This window comes from Ovis canadensis, chromosome 17 (genome assembly GCF_042477335.2).
Source record: "Ovis canadensis isolate MfBH-ARS-UI-01 breed Bighorn chromosome 17, ARS-UI_OviCan_v2, whole genome shotgun sequence".
Classification (NCBI taxonomy): Eukaryota; Metazoa; Chordata; class Mammalia; order Artiodactyla; family Bovidae; genus Ovis; species Ovis canadensis.
Window position 1 is genome coordinate 26,478,853 of NC_091261.1, and position 7,078 is coordinate 26,485,930.

Here is a 7,078-nt window from a genome sequence, read left to right on the forward strand (position 1 = left end):
AAGCAGTTCACAGCAGTACAAGTCTCCTGCGTTTCTTTGAAGTTTCTAGCACTGATTTTCCGGAAATAATATAAAGCTAGGCCAGACTGTCAAAAGGTAACCATCCTATAAATTCCTCTTCCAAGGCAGGTAAGTGTCCTGATCAAAAAAGAGGAGGGCAGTTTGACTGACAAACATAGAGTCAGACGTGCAAGCTCACACCGGAGTTGGCACCCGTCGGCGAGTTGGCAACAGTCGGTGGGGGGTTTGGGAGGAGGGAGGGAAGAAGCGGGGAACTGCAGTACCTTACTTGAACTTTCTGAGCTGGATGAGGTGCAGAACCCAGCGCTCTGTGCGGCGTGACTTCCCTTTCTCGGAACCCCGCAGCTCGGCGCGGGCAGCCGGGCGCGCTTCCCTTGCTCTCCGCCTCCCAGCGCGGAGTAGGTGGAGCGCACGGCACCCGGCGACGCGGAAAGAGCGGAGCGCGCCGTGGGGCCGCGGGGGATCCCCGCGGGACCCACAAGTGGACTAGCAGTCTGTGCTCGGCTGGAAGCGGAGGATAGCGTGGAGAGCCCGCGACAGGAATAAAGGGTCAGAAGGGGAAAAACCTCTGCGCCTAGCGCCACCGAAAACCGAAGTCGCGGTCAAGTGTTTCCCCGGTTAAGAGGGCGGGGCGGCCCGGCTGGCAGCTGGTCGGCGGGGAGACGGGTGGGTCCGGCCAGTTCTGGGAGGGGACCGAGACGAAGGCTTTCGGGGAAAATTCCCTTGCCCTTTCCAGCCACCAGCACCTCCCCTCCCGAAGCGGAGAAGCCAAGCTCTGTACCTCCATCGACTCCGGGCTGCAGGGTCAGGGGCGGCCGGCAGTGCAGCGGGGCGGGCGCGGTCACCCGGCTCCCGGGCGTCGGGCCTCTGCGGCCACAAACAAATGGGCTGGGGTTTCCCTGGGCGCCTGGAACCCACGGAGCCCCAACCCCCAACGAAAAGAAAAGTGAAAGGGAAAAGAGCGAGGAGGAACGGCGAAGATAAACACCCCCAGCAGGGGTTGGGGGAGGGGCGGGCGGCGGCAGCTCTTGGCCGCGTGCCCCAGGTGTCTTGGCTCCACGCCCCCTGGGAGGTGTCCGCCAGTGCCAAGCCCGGGGGCGCAGAACCTGGAGGGCAGCGGGGAGGAGGGCAGGCTAGGCGCTCCAGCCCCGCCTCCTGGGACGCTGGCCCTGGCCTTGGCCTATCCCTCCCTCGTGGGACACATGCCGGGAAGGAGCGAGAAAGTGACCCGAGGTCCATCTGCCGCATCCACGGGCCCATGGCAAGCGAGGCTGTCCGAGCTGCGACTGAGGCCTGGGCGCGGCGCAGGTCCAAGGCGTCTGCAGGAGAGGGAAAATGTGTTGGGTCGGGATGGGCGGCCACCTCAGACCTTGACCCTCCCTGTAGGTAGGCTGGAAGAAGGAAGGCTCTGAAGTTCTGCTAAAGAAACCATGGAAGGAAGACATCTGGGCGACTACTTTGTCCAAGGCAGTTGGCACGGAGGGTGAATGAATTTGAAGGGAGCCTGTCTGCCAGCCACTTTCCCAGTCTAGCGCATAGTCCAGTGTGACACATTATAATAGGACCGTGTGAAATGTTGTTATTGTTGGGTGTTACTGCTGAAAGAACCAAGTTCCTTGAGGTGAAGATTCTAATGCCTCAAAGCCTGCAGAAAAACTTTCAGTTTTTTGGAGGCACTTTGGAGACCTTGCACACATTGTGAATCACTGAAAATCCCTAAGGGAAGGGTGCTTCCCCAAATTTTTCAGAGTTATGTCATAGGAAAAATAAGGCTCCCTGGAGCTTGGTACAGCATTTAACTATTCTTTTGCATCACATACATGTTAAAAATAAAATAGAAACATATTAGAAGTAATTTAAATATTAAATGTTCCTAAAGTTCCATATAGAATCACTTCCCTTTTTATGAAAAATTTGAGCTCTAGGTAGTCACTGTCAACAAAATGAGATGAAAATGTAAATACTCTTTTACAATCATTCAAAATTTTACCATAGTTGGAAATTATATTTAAAGAAATAAAGCAATTATTCTTTTCTGTTCAAGACAATGTAATACTGATTTTTCCTGTGATAATGCCAGTGATTTAAAATCCAATCACACTTGGCCATGGCAACGTTAAGTCCCCTACATACAAACTTTCAAGTTGCAAACTTTCAAAGATGCAAATGTGCGTTCACATGTCCAATCATATGAGTTAGTTCATTTGTCTGGCATACATTGTCATGTATGTGCATTGTCTACAAGTGACTGTGCTTTTTGCACTTTACTGTACAGTACTGTATAAAGTATAGTAGCTCAGTATATTTCAAGCCCAGAATCTCCGGAAGCAAGGTAAAAGTAATGATGATGTAGTTGGTACTGATACATGCTGCTGTACTTTTCAAGGTTCTGTACTAGAAGATTTAAAATGTTTATTTTTTGCATTTGTTATGTATTATTTGAGTGAAAAGTGTTATAAACCTATTATGGTACAGTACTGTATAACTGACTGTGTTTAGTTGGGCACCTAGGCTAACTTTGTTGGACTTAAGACACATGCTCTGGGAATGGAACTTGTTTGTACGCAGGGGCTAACGATACACTGAAGCTCTGATTTGCAGAACAAATATGCATCCTGAGATCAGGCTTGCCCAGGATTGGATTCTGTTACAATAGACATAGCAGCCCCAAAGGCAAAGCATGTGTATATGTGAATATGGAAATCAATGACGGAGAAGAGGATCTGTGTCTGCTCATCGACTTGAACTGCTCCAGTCTTTCTTGGCTCCTGCAAGATGAACTCCGATACCGCCTTCAGCTCCCCTACAGATGCTGTGTGATCTGCAGCTGACAGCTGAAGCAGTTGTCCAGATAGTAAGGCCCCTCTGTGGCCTCACTCAGCAACAATTAGCAGAAGGAAATATCACTGCCACCAGAGGTCAGGTCGTTACAGGCTGCACTTGGCTGCCTAAGAGCACTTTAAAAAAGTTACTCTTAGCTGGAGCTCACTAGCAGCCTGGTGGCTCTGGCTGTCCCCAGGGCTGAGAGACATCAGTGTCTGACAGCACACTTTTAATACGTGGTCGTCATGAATTTTCTGAGCTACTGGAGAAGTTTTCGTGGTGCTGTGAAACTGACGGGAATTTTCTTCATGTAGCCAAACTGTAAAATACAATCAGTATAAATGGTCTCTGGACGTTGATTGAGCTTCTAATACATGTAAGCTCTAGAACAAGATGGACTGAATGAAATATGAAGCATTTAGTCAGGAGATAAAATAACACAAATGACAAGAAAGTTGAGAAATGGAATATTTCCTGCCCTATGTCTCAGTGGTAAAGAATCTGCCTGCCAATGCAGGAGACACATGGTAAGCAGGTTGATCCCTGGGTCAGGAAGACCCCCTGGAGTAGGAAATGGCAACCTACTCTAGTATTCTTGCCCGGAAAATTCCAGAGATGGAGAAACCTGGCATCTACAATCAATGGGGTTATAAAGAGTCAGACACAACTGAGCACACACACGTCACGTCATCAGTGAACAAGGATGTCACAATCATCAGCGATTGCAACCCTCCAGTGCAAGCTGGTGAACCCTAAGGGCACTCAGGAGGGAGAATACCTTAGAGCTAGCAGCCTTGGGACTACAGCCACTCCCTATGGTGAGCCTTGAGGAAAGGAAGCTCAGGATGTGAAAAACACTGGAAACTGGCCCCAGACAGCTGAGATGCAAAAGAAAGGAATGATTTCAGTGAGCTTAGACTCTTGCATCTTCCCATACATAGAAACCTCTACGTTCCTTAACTTGGGATATCTGGTTTTCTTTAATTAACAGCAATCATATGACGTTCAGACTACCTGCCCTTTGTTGCAAAACTTGTATATAACCTGGCTCCTCCCCTTGCCTCCTCAGCACAGTTCTCTCAGGGTCACTTGAGATGCTGTCTCCCAGGCTCAAAGGTCTAAAAATTCCCATTGAAAAAAAAACGTAACTATCAACTTTTAGGTTGTGAATATTTTTTAAGTTGACAAATTGAAATTGAAACTGATGATGGCCATAGGAGAAACTTTGCTCAATTACATACTTGCCTCCTGAGCATATAGGTCAAATTTGTTTTCTCAATTGCACACAAAAATGTATATTTGAACTGGTTATATAAGTCTGTGCAATTCAGTGAGGTTGGGTTTTCAGCGTGTTTTTGTTGCGGTGCCTCAAAAAGAGAAATCTAATGTATGCAACTTGTATTTTCAGTTTCCACAGGCTGTTTGGCAGGGTATTAAAAACTGCTCACACCAATGAACAAGTAAACCCCACTGTATAAATTAAAAGCAAAGGCCAAGATTGATGAAATTGCCTAAAGGTAACTAATAAAAGTACCATGTGGAAAGAAGTAAAAATTAACTAAATCTCACAGAAGTGATGATAATGATCTTTCTTTGAATTAAAAAATATTAAAATCATAATGGAATAAATTTTAATATCTGATTTTTCATTCAAAAGACAATATTACCTAGTTGGCTAGTTTTCTTTAAAATACATGGCTAACAAATGTTTTCTGTAGCTTTGGTGACTACGTTGAAGCAGTTGAAAGTTCGCTCATCTGACTTAGTGTTCAAAGTCCATGACTATGACTTTATTTATGGTTCTCCTAAGGAGCAGATCACAGAACAAGAAAAAGCTGACCTTCTGGTCTATGTAAAACATAGACTGGGACCCCTCAAGGTGCCATTTTGGCTAAAACCTTACCTCGAGGTTGCTTCCAGTCTTTTTGGTGGTCCTGACCACCAAGAACAACATTCCTCCTCTTAAAGAAAATTTTTAAGCATTTTTTAAATTACTGCTTTCTCAGAGGTGGAGCAATACTAGCTACTATTTCTGTAGTTCCTAGAAGTGTGCCTACTAAGACAAATATTAGCTCATTAAATCCTCGTGATCATGCTATTGATGGAGAAACCAAGGCCACAAGAAATTTCACAGTTTGCCAGCAATTCACATGCAATTGGGTGGTCCCCTATAAGGATCTGATCTTGCGTGGTCTAGCTTGGGTCTACCTCTAACCCCTGCCACCTCTAAACTGACCCAGCCTCCACAGCTTCTGAGAAAAGAAGCCTTTGCTCTCAGACAGTATCTGACGGTTATATTTTGTTTGCTCTAGAGTAATTTTAGCTGCCACCAGGGAGGAAACTCATCAGTTCCCTTGAATTTCTGCTTCCTGATCTCCTTGTGTTTCTGTAATGAAACTGCCATGAAGTTTGCAACTCCTTTATGAAAAAGATTATTTGAATAAAATCACTGACAACAGGCTGGCAGAGCTCTGCTGCAGGTCATAAACAGAAGAACTAATGGCTGATACCTTCTGGCAGATGCCCATTAAAGATGGTGATTTTGTTTGGACTGCAGAGTCAAAGGGTGCCCATGGCAAATAAGGAGAAAGGGCACCTAGTGTCAAGCTGTAAATGAATTTAAAATAATTATATGATGACATAATACTTAATATGATTAAAAGTAAATAGTATCTTAAATGTTTTGTTATTTAGTAAGAAGAAGAAGGGGTTTAAATAGAACCAAGAGATAATTTAATGTGCTAATACTACTACTCTGAACAGTCTTCGAAGGCTGATCTTATCAATCACAATCTAGTTCAAAATACATTAATTACCTTACTTAGATTTATGAGAGTATACTATAAATGTACACAATATGACTGGGTCTTTTTCACATTTATTTCAATGACTAATTATAAAAAGAGATTTCCTTTTCATCACATATACTTGCTGAGGATGGAAAAGACACATTACTTGAGTTAGTCCTCTAATTTAAATGAAGCACTTTTTATAATATGTCATAATTTTAATGAAAGGGTGTGAACCAAAGTCAACACCAGTAAGTCAACATCAGCAAGTTAAACTGACATTGATTTTGATTTTGACCATATGGCTAGCAAATAGGCCCTACATAAATACTTGAGTTTATTTTTGTTAAAAACAATAGTTTCATCTGTCATTTATTGGTTTTAAATTCTTGCTAAAATCAAAACTTTGAGAATATATAGACATGTGTGTACGTATGTATATAGATACTGCTACTGCTGCTAAGTCACTTCAGTGGTGTCTGACTCTATGCAACCCCATAGATGGCAGCCCACCATGCTTCGCCGTCCCTGGGATTCTCCAGGCAAGAACACTGGAGTGGGTTGCCATTTCCTTCTCCAATGCATGAAAGTGAAAAGTGAAAGTGAAGTCACTCAGTTGTGTCCGACTCTTAGCAACCCCATGGACTGCAGCCTACCAGGCTCCTCTGTCCATGGGATTTTCCAGGCAAGAGTACTGGAGTGGGGTGCCATTGCCTTCTCCATATATAAATACATATGTACACATATACATATGTATTGTACCTATACAAGTGTATGTATGCATTTAATACATACACAAAGAAGAGAAGTTAAAAGCAAGAGAGAAAAAACAGATATACCCAACTGAATGCAGAGTTCCAGAGAATAGCAAGGAGAGATAAGAAGGTCTTCTTAAATGAACAGTGTAGAGAAATAGAGGAAAACAATAGAATGGGAAAAACTAGAGATCTTTCCAAGAAAATTGGAGATCAAGGGAACATTTCATGCAAAGAGGGGCACAATAAAGGTCATAAACAGTAAAGACCTAACAGAAGCAGAAGAGATTAAGAAGAGGTGGCAAGAATACCCAGAAGAACTATTAAAAACAAAAGGGGGGGGGGTGTCTTAATCACCTAAAAAACTATGATGGTGTGGTGACACACTGAGAGCCCGACATCCTGGAGTTTGAAGTCAAGTCGACCTTAGGAAGCATCACTGTGAACAAAGCTAGTGAAGGTGATGGAATTCCAGCTGAGCTATTTCAAATCCTAAAATATGATGCTGTTAAAATGCTGCACTCAATATGCCAACAAATGTGGAAAACTCAGCAGTGGCCACAGAAGTGGAAAAGGTCAGTTTTCATCCCAATACCAAAGAAGTACAATGCCAAAGAATGCTCAAACTCTGTATGATTGCATTCACTTCACATGCTAGCAAAGTAATGCTCAAAATCCTTCAAGCTAGCC

The 7,078-nt window shown here is 44.2% G+C and overlaps 1 protein-coding gene across 7 annotated transcripts in view; it reads right to left on the reverse strand.

Annotated features, from left to right (window-relative positions):
- IL15 (interleukin 15) overlaps positions 1-1,342 on the reverse strand; it is a 99,175-nt gene extending 97,833 nt beyond the window's left edge. Inside the window, exon 1 of one of the 7 annotated variants that reach the window (XM_069556842.1) lies at positions 285-1,342. The gene's annotated coding sequence lies outside the window, so the exon portion shown is untranslated. The remainder of the gene's footprint in view (positions 1-284) is intronic. The other 6 variants (XM_069556840.1, XM_069556844.1, XM_069556843.1 and 3 more) reach the window with 6 other exon arrangements.
- Positions 1,343-7,078: the final 5,736 nt, after the last annotated feature.